Source organism: Passer domesticus, chromosome Z (genome assembly GCF_036417665.1).
Source record: "Passer domesticus isolate bPasDom1 chromosome Z, bPasDom1.hap1, whole genome shotgun sequence".
In the NCBI taxonomy this organism is placed as follows: domain Eukaryota; kingdom Metazoa; phylum Chordata; class Aves; order Passeriformes; family Passeridae; genus Passer; species Passer domesticus.
Window position 1 is genome coordinate 36,606,075 of NC_087512.1, and position 27,150 is coordinate 36,633,224.

Here is a 27,150-nt window from a genome sequence, read left to right on the forward strand (position 1 = left end):
TACCAATGCTTGTTTCCAATGCAGAATTAACAGGTCTTTATTTGCGCTCCTGACTGGCGTTCTGCTAATACTATACACTGTATCTTGGGTTTTGCAGTACTATCACAGAATATTATAATGTATAAAGTTGGTAGGGACCACAATGGGGTCATCTGGTCCAACTCCTTGCTCAGGTAGAAGCATTTTAGAGCACATAGCACAGGGTTGTGTCCAGATCTTGAACATCTTCAGTGAGGGAGACTCCACAAACTCTCAGGACAATCTGTGCGAGTTCTGATGAGTTGATCATCTGCACTGTACTATGTTCCAGAAATGCTGAGCACTTTCCTTAATTTGTCCTTTGTGTATGTTTGATACACTTATGCTTTTCAACATCATTGCTTCCCATAGATCTTTACCTTCTTTTCTTTTTCCTCTCATTTTACTCATGGTGTACATCAGGGTTAATTTTTCTTTCATGCCTTACTATTCCCAGCAGGTCACCACCTTCTTGTTGAGACACTCCTGGCTTAAAACCAAGCATCACTGGGACATGATGCTTGCTGACATAACTGGGGACGGAAATCCTACAGAGCAGAGGCCAAATTTGATAGATATTTTCTAACATTTTGCTTCTGGAAGTATATAAGAATAAGAAATAAGACCTAAAGAAAATTTAAAGGCTGAAGGATGACAATGAGGTACTCCCTTATGATTGTCAGAAAGAATTCAGATTTTGTTGATCATGACAGTTCTTATTAGACAACACACATTGAAATAGAGCCATGTGTGGTTTGATTCCTACCACAGGATGAATGAGGAAAGTTCAATTTATGAGAAAGTAATATGTTGAAAAACTAAGATTTTCCTAAGAAAAATGCATTTTTAAAAATGTATCTCCTGTGAATAAATCCTCTATGTTAACAAATATAACAGAAATCTCGAGAGAATCTGATGTAGCATGGTTCAAAAAATACATGTTCAGAAAACAACAGCAATGGTCCAGGCTTTGCCTGTGTAACTAAAACTTTTAGTTATTTCACCCATCTGTAACTGCAGGTGAAAATTACAAATATGATTGTAGTTATTCCTACATTCAGAGACAATGCTGAAGAGTGTTCAAGCTAAGCACCAAAGAGTATATAATCATATCTTGAAGAGAAGTTTGTACTTTGCAAGTTCAAATGAAAAGCTAAGATTGTTGTAGAGAAAATATATAATTTTTCCCTCTTTACAAATTGGTTAATGAGGTTCCATTGGAATAAGTAACTTCCCAAAGGTCACATAAGTCTGTGGCAAAACAATGAACTGAAATTAGCTCTCCAAGGTGCACAGTGTGACAGTGCAACACTGTCTTTTTTTCGATTCCCACAGTATTTATTTAATTTCTGCTGATATTTAAAATTTCCTTTTAATCTTAGAGAATATTAAGAAATCTCTTTAAAAAGCTAAAATCCTTAAACAGCCCTCCCAACCTGTTTTTCTGAATGCTTTTCTGTCTCTTAGGTTACCATAGGAGATCGTCTTATGATCATGTTTAATTGTATAGGCTCTATTCTTGGCAAAGAAAGTAAACCTTGACATTAGAAAACCTGAGGGTAAAATGCTTAAAAGGGAAGAAGGCATTTGCATGTGTTCAGCATTGGATAGAGAGCTTTAGAGAAAACACGTAAGAGGCTGAGCACTGAGGCTTTTCTGGATTCCCCACTGGGGATGTGATATTGCACTTGGTTAATATGTTATAAACACAAATGGGCTAGCACTTGCTGAATTTACACTGCACATTAAAAGTTTGAGGTTCCAGAGGGAATTCAGAATTCCTACTCTTAACTGAACTGTTTTACTCTGGGGAGATGTAACAAGCTACCACCATGATCAGCAGCAGCATGGAGACACATGGTTCCTGCAGTAGTAGAAACACTCATTGCTCCACTTATTTAAACCACAAACTCTGACTCTACTCTCCAATGCTCTTTGTCTATGACTGTTTAGTATAGATTGCAAGTCATTCATATGACATCTCTAAGAAAGATCTTGTGATAAACATCAAAATCTGCCCTGCACTATGCAGAATATACTTTATAACTGAAAACATAAATTGTTATTAAATTGTCTTATTTCTTCAGTGTAAGATTTTAATATTAACTCTTTGGTATTTTTCTTTCTTACCAGCTTACTAAAAGAGTGATGCTTTTGACATATTTTTTAGAAAGGGGAGCATAATCCTGTTGTCCTAAACTATGTTCTACAACTGACAAGAAAATATTTTTGTTGTACATTAAGCTGTAAAACACAGATCTAAAAAGAGGATGTTGAAGTGGGAGTGTGAAAATTTACATCCCTAGATCCTATATAGCAATCCTGACAAGGGCTGTTTTGCTGTTGGCTAACTATCTCAATACTCCTTTTTCAGATGGTGTAGCCATGATATTTTATGAAAAATCCTCTGCTAGGAATTTTCCCATCCTGAGGAGCTGAGAGCCTCAGGAAAGAAATGTAAACAATAACTGTCTGCTGCTGTGGAATGCAACAGGTGCATCTTCCATTGGTCCATGTGGATTGTTTTCAATCAGTGACCAATCACAGCCACCTGTGCCAAGGCTGTGAGCAGTCACAGGATTTTGTTATTCATTCCTATTCTATTCTTGTCTTTGTAGCCTTCTGATCTTCCTCTCTCTCTGTTCTTTAGTATAGTTTTAATGTAGTATTTTAATATAATATATAACATAATAAATCAGCCTTCTGAGCAAAATGGAGTCAAGCCTCGTGTCCTCACACATGGGGAGTCAGCCAAGACAAGAGATGGTTCCCATCTCATACTTTCTACTAGCTGCTATGCGTTCCATCTGCCATGCCCATTGGGATTTTGCTGCCCCTGAACACTCTCAGTGCTTACCGGTGAGCTTAGTGTCAGACACTCAGTCAAATCAGCAGAAGTTATGTGATAAGGCATCTAAAACCAATGGTTTTCTGATGACTCTTCCTTTATGGCTACAGCAGGGTCAGCAGCACATGGCCTTCACCATGCCTCAAAGCAAAATTCTCACCCAACTCTAACAAAGTCAGAAAACTTGAGTTTATTTGTGTCTAAGGTGAGTTTCACCCCTCATCTCCAATTCACTGGTTTACAAAGTGCCTTAAAATAGCTCAGCTGTCAAAGCCAATATATGAACCCCTCGTCACTATACCAATGTAAATGATTACTTATCTAAAATTTTTAAGGTGAAAATATATGGCATTGCAAAATGGCATTTGACAGCAAAATGTGACTGCACTGACTGATGTGAGCTTTCAGTCTGCTGTGCTCCTAGAAACAAATGGACTGCTTTCACACATCTCCAGTCTCCAGGTCTGTCTGTGGTTACTACAATGACTTCTCTTTGCTCTGTACTTGAGTGCTGTAAGAGTCAAGGACTCATCTGTCATGTGCTATAGATAATCTCAAAAACACCTTAACAGACAACATATGAACCCCAGGACTGTTTATATTCATGAAAACTATTCCCTCTACAGAGGTCACATTGAGTGAGATAAACCGTGTCATCAAATATGCAGCATACATTGCAACAGGGGTCTGGCATTGCAGGCTGAAGACTTTTTGTGAATTGTATCAAGGAGGACTGTTTTTGTCCTTAGCTTGATGAACAGTTTTAAACAGGCAGCACTCTTGTAGTTCAAATGTAGATGAGAATACAAGTTACCACTATCCTCACTTCTCAGTACTGAAATGACAAAATGCATTTTGTCTTACCCAACTGCTTAATACCCAGTTAAGAGCTGATATACAAGTGTCATGGTTATAATATGTATACAATAAAATAGACCTAATAAAATTAAACAGCTACCTGACAGAAGCATTGCAGAGGTCTGTCTTTCTGTGTTGCAGGCTGCAACATTTAATCAGGTCACAGGTTGTGTTTGTACCCGTGGCAATGAAGATAATATTTCAAATCTATACAATAACTACTTTTCCCCCAAAATATTTTATGACCTTATCAGAAGAACACCCCTAGAAATTATTGTGTACTTACTGTACAGTACTGCTGTTAGCAAAATCTATCATTTCACCTGAAAATAAGAATAGAGATGTCTAGATATTTGCAGTACACTCCTATACATCCCACATCCACTTTCCCCTTGACTTTAGTGAGTTTTGGATTAGTTCTTTTGAAAAAGCTAGTTAGTTCTTTTTGAAAAAAAAAAATTAAGACTGCTTCAGTAGAGCTTTTCACAAGCATGTTGATATTTGTTTTGTCTTTTACTATCACTGTAAATAACTTCACAGCCATCACTGACACCCTCTATTTAGTTTTTACAGAGTTGATATCCAGAATGCAAGTACACATCAATTTTTTAACAACTATTAAGAGATAGCATCTAGCTAAAACTTGTTATGAAGAATTTAGTGTCCGTATTTTTCCTCCACACTTATTTTATTCTGCTAAATAGCCTATGCAGAAAACAATTTACTTATCCATTAAAAAACAAAACAAAAACCACCATATTAAAAAACCCAAACAAAAAAACCCCAAGAACAACAACAAAAAAAACCCAATCCTGTTCTGTTCTGTTTTGGTTTCTGGGGTTCTGTTGTCATTTTATCCTAAAGTGCTGTTTCCTCACATTTGCATCTACCAGCCTTTTTAATGTGATATTCCATTTAAACTGCCTTTTAATTGTATGTGCTGCCTTGGCAGAACATGACTGATGTACTAGCGTTAATTAGGGCTCCAGTCAGCAGCCTATGCCAGCTGGAAACTGAGAAACAAGCGTAAATTATTCTGTCATCAATCAGCTCAAAAATGTTTGAATCACTAATTAGTTTGCAATTTGGGTGACAGTTTATCTGACGCAGGCAGTGTCAGAAACTTCAGATCTTAGATGAATAATTTGCCAGCAACAAGCACATATTCCCTGCTTTTAAATACATGAAGGTTTATCTGCATGTTGAAAGGTGGCTCAGCAGTCTTCATTAACTTCCAACTGGGACTATGTAAATCAGGAATCAGTGTGAGGCACTTCAGTCTGTGGTGGCTTAGCAGATGATATTTAGAAAAAGAAAGCCTCTTTTCTCTCTCTTTTTTATTAATAATTCATAAACTGATAGACGAGAATGTTTGGGCTTTAACAGCTTAAAGAAATCACAATGGTTAAAAAAAATAAGGCAATCACCCCCTTTTACATGAAAATTAGTTGTGCTGCATCTTGCTGTTTAACTGATTTAGTCTCCTCCACTGTCATGTGTCTGGAATGTTAAGCAGTAAGTGATTAGCCCTTGTCCTTTAAAGCAGGATCATTATTGGGGTTTTATTAAACGGCAGACTTGTGTTTCCATTTAAAGGGTAAGGGAGGTGGGGGAGGGGAAACAAGAAATTGCTAACAGGAAGCAGAAAAGGTTACCAGTGTCTCAAAAGGAGAAACTATTCAACATTATAAGTGCAGTCGAGAGGGTCTTAACATCTGTGTTATTCTTATCTCTAAGAGAGATAAGTTTAATATCTTGCAACACATACACCTATTCTGTGTCCCATAGATTAAAAAAAAAATGTAAAAACAATTGAGGGAGACAGTATAACTGGGTAGAGAGACAGCAATGTGTCTTCCACCTAATCATCCGTCCTTCTGGAACTGAAAGATGGCTTTGATATGGAAAGGCGCAGCAAGAGCAGGGAGGAGACCTGTAAGCTGACCATGGTGCCAAATACAAAGAGCAATTGAGGATAAGATTCTGAGGTTCTCTGTGGCTGGCAGAGGGCATGCTCTCTGCATTCAGAGCTTTGACAAGGTGAGAGAAGCAGGGAATTTGATACTGTGTAATTACGATTAGCTAGTGCCACTCTAAGCACAACAGAACAGTGGCATGCATGAGGGTGCTAATGCTTAGTAAGTGTTAACAAAAGGATTTAAAGAAGTCAGAGACAGTTTGGTGACAGTCCTTTTCCCTTCTGTCCCAAGTCCCTCAGCTTTCAAGTTCTATTTGTTATAGCCAGAACAAGTATGGCACATAATATTTTCCCTGGTATGTCATATTTTTAACACCTTATCTACATTGGTTTAAAATTTTATTGAACTTTGTCCACTTTGGTACATTTTTTCCAATATATTAAAGAGACTTAAGTAAAATAATTCTGTTTTCATAAATTTCTAGGAAAAATGAGTTTTCTGCTTTAGGAGAGAAAAAAGCCCAACTAACAGAACATATAGTTTTTCTATAAGGCAAAAATTTTGATTCTTGGGGCTGCTTCATTGAGAATTTTTAGATATTGCAGGCAAAAATTATAAGGACAGCAAAATATACAGTCTTCATGACACAGCAGTATTTTGCACCGTTTTAATGAAATGAAAAAGGCAAGGTTGGTCAAATTGCAATTTTCTTAACTTTACATCATCAAAGACCAAGAGAAATTATTTGGAAATACAGTCGATGTGGTCTTTAGAAGTCCCCTAGCTGGGGGATCACATGAGATTTCACACACTTGCATGTGGGCTATGTCCTGTGCAAAAATCAGTACTGTACTGGGCAGGAGGCTACAGTGCCCTCAGGCCATCTAGGGTAACCAGTCCTCTTTCCTGTTGACCACCACTACATCCCTCATCCAGGCTAAGTACCTTCCATGGATGGTCCCTGATTATGCTGCTTCTTAGCTGGGTGCCCAAGTGGGATTCTGAGGGACTGGGAAGTCCTGACTGTTGACTGCCCTACCTGCAATCAGGTGGGAGGGAGCTGCAAATACAGAAAGTCCTATGTAACAATACGTAGCCTAGGAGATCCAGGTTTCAAGGTATCAGATCAAGCACTCAACACAAATGGCACATTTAACTTTAATCCCTCTGTCTCAAATCTCTATCAGCACAATGCTGGAAAAAGAAATTCTTGTTTGTCAAGCACTTTAATGAACTATATAAAAAGGACATGTAGAAAATAATGAGTCTGGCTTTAGAGGCAAATTTAAATAGTAGAAAATAAACAAAGGTTTGGACTGCGCACTCCAGAATGAAGGTAAAGCAAAATAGTGAATAGCTGCTTACTCTGCAGGCTCTCCTCTATTCATTGAGTAAGGCTGTGGTCTGCATAGGGACAAAAAAAAATTAGCTACATGGAAATTTCTTTTAACAAAAACTTTTTGCTTGTTTCTTTGTTTTAGCAGAAAATATCAATTTCTCAAAACTGAAGTCTTTTATGGAAAAAAGTTCATATGAATGACAGTTTTGTCAACAGGACTTCAGTGGCTCAGAAGAGAATTTGTCAAAGCGTAAGCTGGAGAGTGATAAACCCACAGAGGCAGACCCACTCCAGAGCTGCCACCAGCTTGATGGTAAAGCAACACTAAATGCAGTGCTGCCATAGAAAAATTCAGCTGTCTTGTAGAAGTAGATGGCAGCTGGAGGTCATGCATGTGGCAACAGCCCTCTTTCTTCTGCATCATATACCTTTCTTGTTATGTCCTACTTAACATATGAAGAAGTTATGCTACTTTCGCACTTTCTTGACTCTTCCCATCTTGCTTTCCGCATTGCACAGGAGATCTGAGGTAATTCAGATTGTGGAAGTCTGTTTCTTCTCTTTTTCTTGCATTGCTTTTATTTCAAAAGCTCTATTCTTTATACCTAAATGGAATTTATACCCAGCAGTGTTTTACTAATAAATAACACTGCTGGACCCTAGAAATCTTTTGTCTCTGTAAAGCAAATGGACACATGGAAAACTGTTGAGATCACTGTAATACTGTCATTTCTCCTCTTTTGAATGATTCTTCAACCTTAGTACAGAAAGCAAACATGTATATGCATCTGTCTAGCTGTAGACATGTGCTAGGGTGTAAAACTGCAAACTCCATGAGGTGTCTACCAAAAATAACAACAACAACAAAAAAATCACCAAGTCAGTTTAAGCTAGTACATATGGACTAAGTATTTATCTACCACAGTATTGACAAACGACTACAAAAATCACTGTCCTACTCTATATACAGACTCCAAGTTCTCAGCCCTCCACAAACTAAATAGATGTGACAGATTACTGATGAGAAGAAAACTGTTTCTTCTTCAGAGAGGAAAATAGCTGCTAATATGCAGAGAAAATGGCTTGTATAAGGTTTCACTGGAAGCCTTTGGCAGTATTGGCAGCTGAGCAGCTGTATAGTGAATCCTAACTTAAGGCTTTAAGCTCTTGATAGTTCTTTTTATTTGCATAAGGTGCAGATAACTTCTACATGATCATGTTGTATATCTTTAAATGACTACTGACCTTTTATGAGTCTGAGGTCAGCTTCTCTGAGTTTAACTTATCTTAAAGAAAAATTATACTCGTGTTAAAGAGGTCTTTGGACCAAGCACAGGTACTTTGCCTTTAAATGCTCACTCAGCTCTAGAAAAATAAGAACTGTGAGAGAGGTGGTTTTTTTTTAATGTGTAAGTTGAAGTCAGAAAATCCATAATTCTGCTGTTGTCAGAAGCTGGTCTTAGGAAAGGCATCCTGCAATTGGAGGAAGGGTCTGAGTACCAGCTCTGTGTGACTCAGCTGGAAGAAATCAATTCCCAGAGTCTACTCTGTTACCTCAGAACTTGTTGCTGAACTATACTATCATGACATCAAGGAAGAAGAATGAGTTAAAATAATAAAAACAGATTGTTTAGAATCACAGAGAATAAATTCCTGCCATGTCTTTTCTTGATGCCTCCTTAGCAGTTCCTTTAAATGCCACCAAGTATTTTAGAACTTTGATTTTGTTTTTGGGCTTGGGTTTGTTTGATATTTTTCTATTCAATGTAATTATGTTTGTCATATGTCGCTGTTGTGAAAGGATGGAACCTTTACTGTTGGACATCAGCTGGCATGCTTTGTAACTGTTGAGGGAGAGGCATGTCAGGAACAGGGTTAGCTTTTGTTTACCCATTACTGGCACTGATGTGACTGGTGAAGAGAACGTCTCAAACAGTTTTGAAACTCAGACAGGTTTTGTAACTATTTTTTGGAATCAGGTAAGTTTTTTTTAAACCAAATATGTTTCAGTGGGAGTACAATACATGGACTTTTCTCTCCTAGTTTGTTTTCTTGATTCCTTCCATTTCATACATCTTAACAGACAGAGTCAATGAGAAAGAAAGATGAGGGTGAAGAAGTCCTTAAACTCAAGTGAATATCCTTAAAGGAAACATGTTCAGAGACTAATATGTAGACCTCATCACAGAGAATGAGCCAAGACAGGAAATATCTAGGGTAAAAATCATATTAATATGAAAGACTAGTGAAAGACTAGTGAAGACTAAAAAGGGGCCATGGGTCTGGATGAGCTCTTGCTTAAGTTTAGTTATTCATAGAATCAGAGAATCAATTAGGTTGGAAAAGACCTCTAAGATCATCAAGTCTAACCTATGACCAAACACCACCTCATTAACTAGACCATGGCACTAAATAACACATCCAGTCTTTCCTTAAAAACCCCCAGGGAAAGTGATTCTATCACCTCCCTGAGCAGCCCATGTCAATCTCTAATTACCCTTTCAGTGAAGAAATTCCTCTGAATTCCTGTCCAACCTGAACCTCTCCTGGCACAGTTTAAGACTATGTCCTCTTATCCTGTTGCTGCATGTCTGGGAGAAGAGGCTAAAACCCCACCTGGCTAAAAACTCCTTTCATTAATTGTAGAGAGCACTAAGGCCCCCCTGAGCCTCTTTTTTACCAGGCTAAACAACAACAGCTTCCTCAGCCATTCCCCACAAGTCTTGTGCTCCAAACCCTTTGCCAGCCTTGTCATTGTTTTCTGGATGTGCTCCAGCTTCTCAGTGTCTGTCCTGCAGTGAGAGGCCCAGAACCAGACACAGCACTTGAGGTGTGGCCTCACCAGTGTTGAGTACAATCATTGCCCTGGTCCTGCTGGTCACACTATTGCTGATCCAGTCCAGGATGCTGTTTGCCTTCTTGGCCACTTGGGCACAGCTGGGTTGTGTTAAGCTACTGTTGACAAGCACGTCCAGGTCCTTTTCCACTGGGCAGCTTTCCAGCCACTCTGTCCCCAGCCTGTAGCACACTGGCACTTCACCTTGTTGAACCTCATACTATTGGTATTGGCATCTCTATCCAGCCTGTCCAGGTCCTTTTGCAGGGTCTTCCCATCCTCCAGGAGATCAGCACTCCCACCCAGTTTGGTGACATCCATGAATTTAGTGAGGACACACTTGGTCCCCTTATCCTGACCATAAATAAAGATACTGAAAAGGACTGGGCCTGGGGGACACCCCTGGTGACTTGATGACAATTAAGTGCAGCACCATTCATCACTGGTGTCTGAGCCTGGCTGTCCAGTGTTCTTAACCCAGCACATGTCCAAACCAAGGGCTATCAGCATTTCGAGGACAATGCCTTGAGAGACAGTATTGAAGGCTTTACTGAAGTTCAGATAGACACATCTGTTGCAATACACATCCACAGCCTTTCTCTCATCCACTGAACCAGTCACCCCGTCAAAGAAGGTGATCATGTTGGCCAGGTAGGACCTGCCTTTCCTAAACCCCTGCTGGGTGGGCCTGATCTCCTGGGTGTCCTGTATGTGCTGTGTGATAGCACTCAAGATGATCTGTTCCATAACCTTGTCAGGCATCAAAGTCAGGCTGATCTTACTGTCAGGCCTGTTCCCTGGATCTTCCTTCTGGCCCTTCTTGTCGATAGGCATCACACTGGACAACTTCCACTCATCCGGAACTTTTCCAGTTAACCAGGACTGATGATGAATGATGAAGAGCAGCTGAGTGAGCTCTTCCACCAGCTCCTTCATAATCCTGTCCCCATAGACTTGTGAGCATCTAAGTGGCACAGCAGTCATTAATTACTTCCTCATGGATTACAGGGGGTCTCTTCTGCTCTCTATCCCTGCCTACCATGTCAGGGGGCCAGTTGCTCTGAGCATAACTAGGCAAAGAAGGCAGTAAGTATCTCAGCCTTTCCGTCATTGTTGGTGACTGTATTTCCCTCTTTGTCCAATAAAGAATGGAGTTTTTACCTTGGCTGGCCTTTTGTTATTAATGTATTTTTAAAAACTGGTGTAACTGATAGCAACCAGATTAAGTTTCAGCTACATTTTTGCCTTTCTAGTTTTATTTCTACATGACGTAACAACATCCTTATACACTTCCTGAGTTATCTGTCCCTTTTTCCAGAGGTGATATACCCTCTCTTTTTCCCTGAGCTCCTGCAAAAGCTCGCTGCTCAGCCAGGCCAGTCTTCTTCCCTGCTGTCTGTTTGCACATAGGAATAGCTTTCCCCTGAAACTTCTATACTTGTTTTTTAAAGTATGTCCCACCTTCTCGGCCTACTTTGTTTTTAGAGACTGGTTCCCAAAGCTCTCTCTCAACCAGTATCCTCAGTAGGCTAAAGCCTGTATTGGGAAAGTTCAGGGTAGAAGTTGTGTTGCTCTCCAGGAATGTCCTAGACTGCCTCCTCTGTGCTGTGGTGAGTTTCCAGCAGACATTTGGCCAGTTAAACAAGGGCTGACAATCATGAAACATCACATCATAGAATAGTTCATCTTCCTCCTCATCCTGGTTGGGTGGTCTGTAACAGACTCCCACCAGGATATCTGCGTTTTCAGCCTTCCCCCTGATTGTCACCCACAGACACTCAACCTTCTCATCACTAGCCTTGAGCTTTGTACAGTCAAAACACTTCCTAATGTACAGAGCCATCCCACCACCTCTCCTTCCTTGCCTGTCCCTACTGAAGAGCTTGTAGCCATCCAGTGCAGCACTCTGCTCATGCCACTGCATTTTTGTCATTTGTTTCCTGCTGCACAGTGGCCTCCAGCTCCTCCTGTTTGCTACCCATATTGTGTGCATTGGTGTAGTTGCACTTCAGCTAGGCTACTGATTTTACTCCTAACCCTGGCACCTACCGCCAGGCTCATCTTAAGTGAGCCTGGTCTTATTCCCAAATGCTTCAGGTAGAAACCTGCATGCTGTGGACGTCGTTGCTGGTCAGTGACCAACTGTAAGTATCTACAGAGCTGTTTAGTGGTTGGGTTGTCCACAGCCCCCTACTGATTACAGGGTTCAGCATGCTCCTAATGTAAAAAGAAAGCCTTCTTGGAAGTCTGGTCTTCTCTACTTCCTGATCATTTGCTGCTTATAGAGAGAAAGGGTATTTAGGGCTATTTTTCCCTCCATCTTTCTCATCCTAGAGGACAAGTTGCAGGACATACTAACCACAGAACTAGTCTGCAAAATTTGATACGTGCCTTGCCTCTTCAGACATTCTTGTATCACTGCTACCAAGTTCCTAGACCTGCTTGGTAGTAGTGGAGTGATGACTTCCTTCTAGTTTTTCTTCATCTTTTTTTTAGGATAAAAGGAACTGTTCTGTACCCCTGCCTGATGATGATTTCTTCCAGGTGAAGAGGGTTGCATGGTTAGTAGCTGGTCTCTCTCTAGCTCCTTGAAGTTAGTGTGGAACATTTTCATTTCAGGGAAGCCTTGAGATATCCTAAAGCACTTGTAAACTAATTATCATAGTTCTGAAGGCTCAGTTGTTTTTGTTTTTTTTTCAGGGATACAATGTATTTTAGAAAATATTCTCCATGTCTCAGATATTCTGTCTTTCTTAAATTGGACATTTATTAGCTATAATTGTTCAATAATACTTAATAAAATAATTATAATTATATCATTATATGTAGTTATATAATACTTAACAAAATATACTCCTGGAAACCTTTTAATCAACTGCCAACACTTTGGGCATGAAGGGTCAACCTTTATGCCTGATATTCTTGCAGTCTTTATGATCTCTCTATCATCACTCATTCAGAACACTTTCTAACAGATTTTTCTCACTTACCCTTATGCTCTTTGGTTAGTTTTAGTTTTTAATGCCATAGGGGTGATCATTCTAAGTTCCTTCTCTGCCCTCTTTAAATTCAAACCCACGTCCACTGGATCCTGATCAAGTAGAATTGCTGATTGTATGATCTTATACTTTACCTTGTGTAAAAACAAAAAAAGAGAAATCTCTGTCTTTGGTTCTACCTCTAATCCTGCAGGTTTGAAATATTTGTAGGTTTTTAAATGAGAAATGGAGTTTTCTGAACTACAGATACATTTCCAGTACTTCACTGTTGATCAAACTTACTGATATGGGTTCTTTATGAACAACTGTTGCTTTATCAGCATGGTTATCAAAATCAGCTTCTCACAATACTTCTAATGCAGTTGAAATTGGGGTGACATTTGGAAATTTATTTATTGGACATGCTGGGAGGAGTTTATTATGCTTTTCAACATAACAAGGCTAAATCTAGGGCACTTAATATTGAGAAATTACATTCAATGCATGATTTCCATGATGTTTTTGTCAGGAAAATATATATTATTTCAAATTCCATATAGTTCACAGTACTCCCCTTAGAACAAGGCAAACCTGAAAAATGTAGGTCGTGTTTGTACAGTTACAATGTGAAAGAAAGTTCTTTTAGTACTTACCAGAGACTCCTTAATGTCTTTCAGTACTGAGTCTTTCCATGAGCTATCATGAAAATTACAAATGTTCCTCTTTTTTCTGTAATTCTGAGATAGTATCATAGCTGATGACACTTTCCCTTCGCTACCTGCTGTGACAGGGGATGAAGTGACTCAGCTTTGTAAAAACTTAACAGGTTCTCCATCCTCTGGACTTGTATCTCATCAGCAGGTAATGAAGCCAAGATTGTTCCTCCCACCTACTTCTACCTCATGTGATATTAGAAACTCAGTGTGGATTATTTTGGAAAATGTTAGGACAGTGCTCTCTTCCTATGAGTCCCATTCATGGTGTCTTGCACATCGTATAAACGCAATTAGAAACTATTTTTCCACTAGTTTTAAAAAAGCTTTTGCACCTTGGTATATGTTATTTCTGATTACATTCTACTATGCTAGAAATTCTTGACAATACCTGGTGTTAGATGTAAATTCCCCATTATATAGACATAATATTTTTTTCTCTTAATGCTGCTTTTGTCCTTTTACTTTCAAAGAGTAAAGCAGGATTATGAAAGAGAACTTTCTAAAACTGCACAGTTTATATATTTGTATCATTCTGAATGTTGTATGGTAGCCTGTTGACTTTTCACAAGGCTGAACTGAGCAACTGGCACAGCATTTTTAACATACTTAATCAGGAAGTCAAGAATGGAGTCTAATATGCTTTTTCCTTGTGATTTTGTTAAATGTGTATTTAATCATTAAACAGATGATTGATTAAAAGAAAAGATATGCAGATTCAGAAAAGATATGCATTTTATACTAATACATACAATTTGGGCTGCACTTTTTTTCTTGCATCCTATTTAGAAAATAATAAAACAGAAAGCAAAGATGAAAGATTCATCTTGTCTTTCTAGCATCAGATTGTCATAAAGTGCAACTTAGCCCACCTTAGCAGTAATTTAGACACCATGGGAAGGCCTGGTCCCCATTTTAATCAGGTTTGAAAGCCATCATGGGGGACGGAGGTGACTGGGTTTGCTTGATCAGTCAGGTGAACCAGTCAGCAGCAAACTTCAGGTTTATGAAAATGAAATCATGAAGCTCAGAGTGGGAAGTGAGTTAGAATAGTAGAAATTATAGAAACAGAAACTGAGAAATACAGAAACTGAGAATCCTTGCATGAACACTGTATGCATTAGGACCTTATAAAGAACCCAGAGAAGTATGAAAAAGCTGGTGAAGCCACAGAAATTCATAATCAAGACTGAAATGCTCAAAGCAGTATGATGTATTTTAAAAAAGGATTTGAGAGGATTTCTAGCAGCACTTCTGTGGATAAACTTCCTGCAGTATTTGAAAATCTTAATCTAATTTTCTGAAGTTGAATAAACAATGACCAGAATAAGAATAGCCTATATTTTCACATATGATGATAAATACTAGATGAAAACACCAAGATGGACTAAATCCATAATGAGGAATAAGATGATGACATTCAAAACAGAGAAAAAGGGATTTTTATTATTTTTTATGCAGACAATGAGATATAGTTCAGCCAAAAGATATTATTACCCTCTCCATTGAAGCTTCAGCCATTTGTCACAAGATTTTTAAAACTAGTTAGGATAAAATACTAGAAAATATACCGCTAGGAACCTTCCTGCAGTAAGGAAGGAGCAAATAGTGATATATTTACTTTTTGTAGTAGCAAAATCTTCGTGCACCTAATGTCTGAGTGTTTTTTTCAAATACTGTAACTCACTTCTCTAATAATAATGAAGAAAGTAATTGTAATGGGTTGACCCTGGCTGGACGCCAGACATCCACCACAGCTGCTCTATCCCTCCCATCTGCAAATGGATGGGGAGAGAAAATATAATGAAGGGTTGATGAGCTGAGATAAGGGCAGAGGGAGTTCACTCACCAAATACTGTCATGGGCAAAACAGGCTGGAATTAGAGATATTAATTGAATTTATTACTAACAAAATCAGAGCAGGATAATGAGAAGTAGAAACAGACCTTAAAAACACCTTTTCTCACCCCTCCCTCTGTACCTCCTTTCCCCAGTGGTGCAGAGAGGCAAGGAATGGGGATTATGGTCAGTTCATCAAAAGCTTTTCACACTGCTCAAAGAGAGGAGTCCTTCCCCTTTTCCATTGTGGGATCCCTCCTACAAGAAACAGTTCTCCGTGAACATTCCCATTCCATGGGAAACAGTATCCACAAAATACTCCAATGTAGATCACTCTTCCATGGGGTGCAGTCATACCAGGACATCTCCTCTGGTGTGGGCTCCTCTCTCCTCAGGTTGGCAGGCCCCTGCCAGGGGCCTGCTCCAGCACAGGCTTCCCATGGGTTCACAGCTTCCTCTCAACCATCTACCTACTCCAGCCTGGGTCTCCTACATGGGCTACAGGTGGATCTCTGCATCCCCATGGAGATCCATGGGCTGCAGGGGCACAGCTGCCTCTCCATGGGCCACACCAGGGGCTGCAGGTGTGCTCTGGCTCAGCCCTGGAGCATCTCCTCTGCCTCTTTCTCCACTGATCTTTGTATCTGCGGAGTTGGTCCTCTCACATATTCTCACCTACTTTTCTCTGGCCACAATTAAAACAACCCAATAATTTTCTTCTTAAATTCGTTATCTCAGAGGTATTACCACCATTTCTAATTAGCCCAGCCCTGGCCAGTAGCGCATCCATCATGGAGCCAGCTGGCATTGGTTCTGCTAGACACAGAGGAAGCTTCTGTCAGCTTCTCACAGAAGTTATCCCTGCAGTAATCCTGCTACAAAAACCTAGCCATGCAAACCTAATACAATAATTTGTTATTTTTTATATACTATTTTATTTTCAGTTATAATAAGCCTATACCAAACTTCCTTTTACTTTTGGCTCATATGGCCAACATATTTATGCCCATTCCCTCCCCATTAGGCCATTAAAATCCATTAAAATGGATCTGATTGAGTTGGAAGAAACTTTAAATGTATCTTGGAGGGTTTATACATTTGGAGCCGGAAACACCAAGAGAAGAAACTGGATCTTGGTTCAAAATAAATATATATGTAAAGCCATAGCAATATGCTGGTCCCTAGGGTATAATTTCATCTCCTCTTGTAAGTGGGGTTGTAAATATATCAGAATATAACCCTACTTTTTCTACACTGTGTTTATGTTTCTATCATCTCTGGAAGCAACTGTATTAAGGCTTCATAGATTTTTTTTCTCCACTGTGGGAGACTTTCTTTTTCCTACAGCTATGCCTGGATATTTAACTACAGGCAATAGCGTAATGAGTCCAAGAAAATGACTATTGAATTTCAGAAACACACTTAAGTACTTTGCAGAGAAAATGTCTCTGCTGGGCTATGGTCTACTATTTCCAAAGTTCAATGGGAAGAAAAATAACGAAGAATTGTACCTTTGATTATTGAAGAGCTGCAGCAAGTTTAATCCTTAAAGCTTGAAAGAGCTTTCTGTAAATCAGCCAATTTGTTGATAAGTCCTACCATGAGTATTTACAGACAAATCACTATATGAAAATTACTGTGCCCCACTGAAATCTGTAATGAAGTTATCACTGAAAAACCATGGTTGTTCAGCCATGCTGATGATTATTTCTAGTGTGATCAGGTAGGGCTGGCCTGTGTAGAGCTTTATGCAGGCATTTGATTCAGGTATTGAACACCCAATCTACTGAAACTATTGAAGACAGATGGCTATTTTTTTTTTTTTGGTGAGTATCTTATAAGGGCGATATTGTACTAGGTCTAATTTAATTTCTTATACTGATGTATTGGTCAGATGGGCAGTTTTGGCACTGCAGGTACTGCAAATGAGAATGCCTGCCAGAGTTTCCTCCAGTGTTATCCTTATTGAAGGTATGCAGCTCAGCCATTAGTCAAAAGTATAAAGGAACTCATTCTGACAGTAATGTGCTTTGATTTTATAAAACTAAAACATCTGTAGGTTTTGGGAATCTTAACTTCTGATACAGAAAAAAATCTCTTTGTGTATATTTATCAATTTTTCAAAGGCTTATATGTTACTAGATATTTCAGATTGATGTATATGATATAAAACCTTTTTTGTCTTTTTCTAACAAAGAAACAGAAAAACTAATTGAAGGAAAGAATACATTTGTAGGTAGCCTACAAAGAAATCCTGCTTGCAGGCAGAATTAATTGGCAGAATACTTTATTGGCAGAATACATCTAGATGCAGCAAAATGATCCATTCTGGTAGAGCAGAATCTCTACCAGATTACTAGTGTTTTGCCTGTCTGCAAAAACACTTGGTGGTATGGTGGTTTTAATTTAGACTGTATGGTTCAAAAATAAATTATCATGCAATTTCTACAAATGAGAGAAAATTCTTTCAGAGGATGTATTCCATTTTAAGGACACAAAATGAATTGTAGGCTGGAATGATATGCTATTCTACAGCAGAGGCTGTTCACAATTTCTCAGACTTCAGCCCAGAGAATCAAAAATTTTCAAAGTATTTTGTGAAACAAAAGAACCTTGGTTTACTAGAGACATAGGGCTCATAGTTTTTACTTAAAGCTGCATCTTCACATTCATAGTGGCAAATGTAGCAACAGCTTATTTAAAATACTGATAATCAGCAAACTAATAACTGTGGTTTTACGCATCTTAAGGCAGTTGAGAAACCTATTCCATATAGTTAGACAAGTTTTGGCTTTAGAGACAAAAGCCCTTCATAGTTCATTTTGGACATCACTGCCCATGTTTCTCCCTTTTTTTTTAAACTTATTTATTGCAAACTTAACTTTTGAAACATTCAGAGCAAAAATTTCTATGTCATGAGGTAAACAACCTATATGTCAATAATTTCAAAATAGCCTTAAGGGTGTAAGCATCTAGGCTTCATTTCTGACTTCCTCATTCAAAAATATTACCAATCTTACTCTAAGAGTCCAACTGAGGAATGGGAATCTTGTTATTAAATGTACAGTCATTTTAGGTATCTAATTTAAAACTATAGGCTAGCTTTTTCAGCATAATTAGCATTTTCTATAATTTAATAGATTCAGAGGATTGGATCACTTATCTCACTTACAGCTGTGAATGGTCAGCACTTTACAGATAATTCAATATGGTCTTAAAATGCCGCCCATAAAATAGAAATGCACAATTAGTGTCTGCCTATGAGAACTTTGGTTTATAACTCATCTGAAACAGCAAAGTTGCTGCAGCAGTGACAGGACATCTTGTAAATATAAATACTGGCACAGCACTGCTTTCAGAGTTGGCTGTCTTTAGTATTGCACTAGCCCTTTCAGGAGCTCTATTCAGTGGCACACCCAAACTCCTGCCACAGATGTGAGACAGATCCCATCAGCAAAAACCCATCCCCTTCTATTACTTGACAACTGGGGTAATATACCCAGACCAAGCTTTTTCTTTATACTGAAGGAGAATGAGATGAAAATAAATGCAGGATTATGTAATAACTATGCTTCAGTGAACAAAATTGAAAATACTCTTAATATTGATTTTCTTTGCTTCTGCATGCTCATTATCCCACCAATCATTCTTTCAGTGAGTACTTTATTGAAATTTTACAAAGTTTTAAAAAGCATTTTAAAGCATTGACTCCTCTGTCCTTTCTGTCCCTAAGAATCACATGGTATCAAACTGAGGCATGAAAAGTGTTGCCTTCCTGGACCTGTACCACTAGAGCCAAGGGGCAGCAATAGCCATCACACCTGCTATACTTGCTGGCAGCGAGGGTATCTTGGATCTGATGTGGGCTTTAGGGAATGTGAGCCAGACAGTTCCTTCTGGCTCTTTTGAGTTCTGCCACAAGCAGTCCAGTTTGTTGTTTTTAGTTCAACCACTTAATTGTCACTGTTACTTTCTTCTTCATGGCCTAGTTACTCTCAAATTCTATGAATACTCCTCTTTGTTGCAGGCCATCATACCCGTTTTACTCACAGTCTTTCATCCAAAACAATCTCTACTGCTCTGCTTTTTTTTTTTTTTTTCCCAAAAAACATCTGTATTGTTGAGTCCCCTTCTGCTCTGTCCTGGCCAGCTAGCATAGCAGCACTGACTCTGCTTCCAATGTTCTCCAGGGGGTCTTCATCTCTATTTTCCTTGACTCCAGTTCTTAGACCTAGGACATTGAGCTATAAAAGGCTTGAGCATCTTGAATAAATGGTAAATGCCTCAAGGTTTTGGGAAATCTATAGTTCTGATATGGTAAAAAACCTCAGCACATTTTTTGAAGGCTTCAAAGGCTTATACATTGTTTAGATATGTTACATAAATTTCTCTGCAGATAGTAGAAATTATGTTTTCAATGCAGGCAATTTCACCTGCTGTATTTCAAGGAGCTCACTCAAAGTACTGGTGTTTTGGAGTTTTCTAAAATAATAATTTCTAATACAAGCAAAACATTTTCTCAGAACCACCCAAAACATTTTGTCTAAACTTGCCAAAAAATTCATATTGAGGTTGTTAATAGCAAAGTAGAAATTCAGTCCTGAACAGGATGATACTATCAACACCATTTTATAGTAAGAAGTACTAAATAACTAACACTAGAAAAGTGTAATATGAGCTTGCTCGCTCTTTTATCTCATCACTGTGATGCAATTCTGCCCATGGATTTACTGAAAGAAACAGGAAGGAAGAGGCAGTTGGATAAATGGCATACTATCGTTCATCAGGCTGGGATGTAATCCATACCATCTCATATGATTTAAATCCAGCACCCTTCACTGGCCACCAAATGGAAACACCAGCTCCTATGTTGAGCTAGGATTGCTTCTGTGGGAGGCAAAGAGAATTCATCCCATGTGCTCAATAAATTGAAGGCTTTAAAGTATCCGCCACTTTCACTGGACATTTAGTTTATGCTTTGTTTAAGGACGACCGAGATGAATTCACCCTCAGTGTGAAAATTTTCAGTGGCATACTGTTTCTCTGAAACTGTGCACTTTAATCTGAATTTACAAAAAAAAAAAAAAAGGCTGATAGATGATAAAATACATTTTGCCTTAGAGAAAACTAAAGTTTCCACAGTCAGTATGCCAGGCTGTATATGCCATGGAGCAAACATTTGTAGTAGACACTTCTCTGATTCAGGCAGTTTCTCTCTGGAAATCAAATTAATTCATGCTGCTTTTCTGCAGCAGAACGCTTTTTTTTTCCTTAAAGATTAAAAAATATTTCCTCATTCATCTTAGAATAGGTTGGATTTCTCAGCAGTAACATAGCAGTGACTTAAGCAGCATTATTATCTGACTTTTATTATTTGATGATGAGTGAAAGTGAGGTGCAGGAAAATAAGAAAAAAACCCCAGAAACTACAGCAGCGGTGTCATTTAAATGAGTTGTAATTTATAGTTGCCTAGTACTGAAGAGGTTAAAGATACATTTTGTTTCAAAGCTAAGAAAAATTAAATAACAGTGATCTGATTTTGTAAGTGAGATTTTTGTTAAGTGAGATTATCAGCCAAGACATGGTATTTAATTTAAAGGAAGTACCCTGGTGGCACCAACAATATCAACAATATCAATTATAGAAATGTTAGTAACAACAAAACCATTCAATTTCTTAACAAAGGTCAACAGTAAATCTATCTAAAATATGTAAGGCTCTTGAAAGTCATGGCTTTGAAACAATGACTGAAACTGATGTTCACAAAGTCAGCATTTAAACATGCAGATACTATAAAATAAATGAAGACAGGATTAATTTAAGAAGTTATCTCAAGAGTAGAATAAGGAAAGTGAATTAACAGTTACTCATGCAATTCAGAAGGACACCTTTTTTCTGTAAGGCAACTGAAAACAGAAGTGAGAACAGTGAGTTGAATTCATTCACTAAGTAAGTTTGCTGACAGTTGTATAGATCTGCATGTGCAACAAGGCAGCAGAATCTGTTTTATTGAATCAGGAAAGAGATTTGCCATAATAAAATTGCCTATCTTGTTCCTGTATAAGAGTAGAAAGCAAACCTTATTGTCTCTGTAAAAGTTTCATATTGACTCAGCTGCTCCAAAAGCATAGGTCCACACCAGCTTTTAGGAAGACAAAAGTCGGGAGAAAAAGATCCCATTTTGCAGAAGAGCCTGGAACATTTCAGTGTCTTCAGATTAAATCCATCTGGTTTCTATCTTGAGACCACCTTTGGTTTTTCTTAAATCTAAATGGTAAGTGACAACTACAGAGATGGTCTGTAATTTTTCATGCTTTGTCTTTTCATTTCCTATTTATTTACATATTGTTTTTTTCCTTCTTTCCTTCCTATTCATTTTGTTCTTGAAAGAAAGAGAGAAAGAAAGAAGGAAAGGAAGGAAGGAAGTGGCAGAAGAAAGGAAGGAAGTGGCAGAAAGAAGAGAGGGAGGGAGGGAAATAATACTTCCCCTTATTTATTTGAATTAAAAATTCATGTATTTTGAATACATTATTCTGTCAGCTGTTTCATCCTTTGTCATTCCTCTCTGTTTGAAAGGATATGATGGTATCTGACTACCAAAAATCCAGGAACCAAGGACCAAGTTTTCATTGAGGGTTTCTGTCTGTTTATATCAATTATGAAAACTGCAATTGGTTAAGAATGCTACAGTGTCCCACTAAACATTTATTTTAACAAACTATTAGTACTCTATATTTCATAATAAGCATTCAACTAATAAATAATGTCTAATATTCATTTACATACACTACTGTCCTTTCTTGTTTATTTTCAGCACCACAATCTAAAATAAGGTTTGGTTTTTCTGCTTAATTGACCCTTTTTCCTCTACTCTGACAGAACTTTAATAGTTCTCTTCTTAACCTCAAACTCTCTACTCTTTAATTTTGCTTCATGTGTCATTCTGAGGATTAACAAAGCAGTCTTTGTGAATTGCAAACAATGCAAGTACCACAGCTTGAAAACCACAGCTCTCTAACATGTAGTTACTAAATTATCATTTTTTTCACAGAGTAAGAACAAGAGTTTTAGCTTTCATTCATACATGCTTGATTTCTTTCCATAAGTAGAATAGTCATATGACCTGAGAAGTTAACATGTCTAAGTATAAATTCCCACAAAGCAATTCACAAATGTCACAAAAGAAATATAAAGGTTCACTGGGCAAGGTTCATCTAATCATGATAAGGATCTAAGACCCTTTTTACTGAGGAACTGTGTTTTGCTGCAGTGCAGAATAATGACTTGGCATGTGGAGTTTCCTTAGTACTGTATTGGGTTGTTAATAATTTTCTGTCTGGTACAATGAAAATTGCCAACACCAAGCTATTTCCTCATTCACTGATCTTTCTCCAGTTTTGGATAGCCTCTTCAGCATATTTTATCTAGGAAGACTTTTTCAAAAGTAGTTCCTGAAATATCTATTGGAAGAGTTTAGAGCTATTTCTTCATTGAAAGATTCTATGTACAAACCAGGCCATTTGAGCTTTCCATAACATACTTTGAGAAGAGCTTGAGGTAGAGGAATATACAAAACCAACCAACTGCAGGCTAAGAGAAATAACACAGAACTATCTCACCTTAGGAGGCAATGAATTGTTTCTAAATTCAAAGCATATACCTAGTGCATATTTACTCAGTAATTAAACACAGTGGATGAAGCCTTAATTTAACATGAACATTGGATTCTCTTCTTGGTTAACTTCTCTTGTGAAGGGTGTAAACCTTTTCCTGAAGGATGTGCATCCTGTTCATATTGGTTTGATTGTGATATTAACTTAGTGTAGAGGAAAAACACATTAAAATGTCACCAGCTGGAAAGTGCAAGCCGACCAGAATAATAGTAGTAGTAGTAGTAGTAATAATAACAATAACAATAACAACAACAACAACAACAACAACAACAACAATAATAATAATAATAATAATAATAATAATAATAATAATATTAGTAACATAGCTATTTTATAGGTGACTGGCACATAAGTATCATAGTCTCTCTGCATTTTAAAAATACTTTTCATCTAATTAAATAAGACATTTTGGAGAGTAACCTCTACTAAAGCTATCATTTCAATCATATTGCAATTTTCCTCAGGGGAAAAAAACCTTTTTGTCTACCGTGTTGGGTTTTTTTGATACACAGGCATTTAACTTTTAAATAATTTAATTGTGATACACTTCATAACACAAAAGTAACCAGAGACTTCTGCTGAAATAATTTATAGCTTTTAGCCTCAAAAATAAATGGCAGTCTTTGATGTTTTCAGTCATACCATAACACTTAGTCCAATGTGTGTTTCAATCTTGCATCCATCAGAGATTTTTACAAATTTTTTTTCTCATTTAGACCTTGGGAAACGGAGAGTTATGTATGTTTACAATGGTCACCTAGATAATTGCTGGAATTTCTCAAGCTCTCTAGGCAAGCATTAAATTATTTAGATATATAGTTTATTTTCAGGTAATCCTGTAAGGAGCAAAGGACTTGATTGTTTTTTGACACTGTCTCCCATGTTACCCTTATTGTCAAAGTCCATAAGTGTGGACTGGATAAATGGATGGTGAGGTGGATTGAGAACTGAATGAATGGAGGATTCCAGAGGGTCATATTCAGTGACACAGAGTCTAGCTGGAGGCTAGACTCTGTCACAAGTACTTTGTCCCACATGGATGAAGAGACAGATGCCTCCTCAGCAGGTCACTGATGACACAAAGCTGGGAGCAGTGGCCAATACCCCAGAGTGCTCTGCAGCCCCTCCGAAGGGCCTTGACAGGGTAGAGAGATGGGCAGAGAAACTTGATAAGAGGAAATGCAGGCTCCTGCACCTGCGGAGGAAGAACCCCAGGCAGCAGCACAGGCTGGGGCTGACCTGCTGGAAAGCAGCTCTGAGGAGAAGGACCTGGGGTTCCTGGTGGACAGCAAGCTCTCCATGAGCCAGCGGTGTGTCCTGGTGGCCAAGGCCAAAGGTGTCCTGGGGTGCATTGGGAAGAGCAGTGCCAGCAGGCTGGGGGAGGTGATCCTTCCTCTTTACTCTGTCCTGCCCTAGTGAGGCTGTGTGTGGAGAACTGTGTCCAGTTCTGGGCTCCCCAAGACAAGAAAGACATGAAGGCCTAGTCAAGGGCTATGAAGATGATTAGGGGACTACAGCCTCAATTATGAGGAAAGGCTGAGACAGCTAGGAGGAAGAACTTGCAAATGTATTCAAGTATCTGAAGGGAGGTTGTCAAGAGAGGATGGAGCCTCTGCTTGGTGGTGCCAAGCAATAGAACAAGAGGCAACAGGCACAAACTGATGCACAGAAAAATTCCATTTGAACATGAGGAAGAACATCTTTACTATGCAGATGATTGTGCACTGGCACAGACTGCCCAGAGAGGTTGTGGAGTTTCTCTCACTGGAAATTCACAAGGACTGTTTGGACACAATCCTATGCCATGTGCTCTGGGATGACCGTGCTTGAGCAGAGAGGTTGGACCAGATGACTCCACTGACAGTTCCTGCCAACCTTACCAATTCTGTGATTCTTGATCTTTATGGGTCCCTTCCAACTTGAGAAATTCTATGCTTCTTTGGTCTTTCACCTTTTAATTCTTGAAGGGATAAAAGCACAGGAAGTGCAAAATGTTCTCTAGGCCCTCCTGGCCTCCAGGAACATTGTTTGTAAGAGTCAAGGAGATAGAGCTACAATTTTACCTCTGCTTCCCTTCCCTCCTTCCCATAACAAAGAAGTACTTATTCTACCTTTCAGACTTTCTGGTTTTTCTCCAAAAATATTCTTTTTCATTTCTTTGCAACATCTGATCTCGTCTAAAATCCAGTCCTCCAATTGTTCCCCTACATATTTTCACTTGTAATAAATCTGTCTGCAAGGATGACCTCAGAGTCCTGAACAGTTCTTACTTTCCAAATCCTGTTCCTGTCTTCCAGCATGGGCACCTGAAATCCTCACTGCCCCCTTGCCTCTCAGACCTTTCAGTCAGAACTCTTTGCACAGCCCTCTAGTCCAGGTCCTGGTGTTCCTAGAGCCATCCTAATCCCCTAGTCTTTCCCACTGACACCCTGGTGCAGCCATTACTCCCCACGAGCAGGGGATCTGGTAATCCATCACCTTTTTTCCCTGTTTCCCACCCTAGCTCAGCCCCTGGATGCTGTTGTGCAGGAGAGGGGATACAACCTTGGCTCTTGTAGCCAAGGCTCTTTCACACCCAGAGCACACCTCAAGCCACAGGTGGACCTGTGACTGCTTAGCCCCCATTTTCCATAGCTAAAAATAGATAATACACACTTAACACGTGCCTCATTGAAAAAAGGTTAGAGAAAAAGCATAAAGGTTAGAGGACAAGCTGTTATTTTCCTAGCACTTCTCAAAGCATCTTTACCCTTTCTTTACGCATGGTCTCTACTTCCTGGGCAGAGAGTTTTCCTGGAGCTATTGGTGACCAATATTCACCTGATGTAAATGAAGGGCACCAGAATGAGAACAGTCAGTCCTTCACCTTCCCTTACAGTTAGCACAAGGATGAGTCTGAGGAAGGAAAGTCTGAGTGAGAAAAGAGAAGTAAAGGGGAGGGAAAAAAAAATACAGGGAATTGACAGGGAAAGGCTCTGCAATGACCTTTGAGCCAGACAAAACAAAAGATCACCGAGAAGTCAGAGGTGGACATTTAAAGATTAAGAGATAGAGAAGAAGGTAACGTTTTTCACAGCAAGCCTTGCAGCACTGTAATTCCCTGCGTGTTTCTCACTGGCCATTTCTTCAGGCATTTGCTCCTCTTTTAACAACTGGAGACTCCCTGGAAAAGGCTGCTGGAAGTGCTGCATCAGTGAGGCATTGGGGCTAGCAGCAATTCTCATTTCTCAAAACAATCCCTTTACTCAGCTGGAAAGTCATGTGCTAGGTTTTCATCTTGTCTTTGTATATTAGCTACTGTTTCAGATCTTCTGATATCACAGCTTAAATAGGTAGGCTTCATGTGAAGGACATTCAACTTGGCAAAAGATAACAATCCTGCTATTCAACAAAGTGCACTTTGTTGCGTGTGTAGAAACACAGATTATTTCACACACATTTCATTTCATTTGAAATGAAAGCCCATTATTTGGAAAGTATTTGTTTCAAAATCAACCATGCCCCTCTCTGTATTGCAAGAATTCAAAGTAAATTTTGATGATTTGTCATTTTGCACCTTTGCACCAGACACAAAGAGAGAAAATAAACCCACATCAGTTTATTTTTATTCAGTGATGTAAAAGGTTGGATTTTTTAATGACTTTTGTCAAGTGATGTGGCTTATAGCTTGTCTACTAGAAGTTTCTTGTCTTGTCTTTTTCTATCAGTTTTAAAATGTTTATCATCCTTCTGTTTAGTGATATTGACCCCCGATGTGTTCACAAATACCCTCCACTTGTTGTAGCTAAGGAATAAGTCTCAGTGTCTAAGAAAATGGGAGGCCTGCAGTCTACAGAAAATATTGCAAATAAACAAGACTAGAAACAAATTTCCCTCCTGTGCATCTTAACTGAGACTGTAGCAGCATCTTCTATTCTTTATCAGTGTAAAACTAGCATTTTTGACAGTGATATGTTTACTTCAAGAAGTATCCCAAAGTTGAGAAGGATTTTTTTGAACACACAAAAATTGTGTTTATACTCATCTCCCAGTTTTCCTTACTATTGGACCACAAAATATATCTTGTATTACCATATGAATACAAGACCAAGAGAAATCCAGAAGTCTCAGGCTAACTCTTGGTGTTAG

General features: G+C 38.7%; 1 long non-coding RNA gene across 8 annotated transcripts in view; it reads left to right on the forward strand.

The window, feature by feature from the left end:
• LOC135289995 (uncharacterized) overlaps positions 1 to 27,150 on the forward strand; it is a 91,112-nt gene that overhangs the window by 28,520 nt on the left and 35,442 nt on the right. For 2 of the 8 annotated variants that reach the window (XR_010352746.1, XR_010352749.1), the window contains one exon: positions 7,128 to 7,295. The exons of 4 other annotated variants lie outside the window; for them this stretch is intronic. This is a non-coding gene — a long non-coding RNA (uncharacterized LOC135289995). Of the gene's footprint in view, positions 1 to 7,124; positions 7,296 to 21,739; positions 21,772 to 27,150 lie in introns of those variants that run through there. 2 more of the 8 variants (XR_010352748.1, XR_010352745.1) reach the window with 2 other exon arrangements.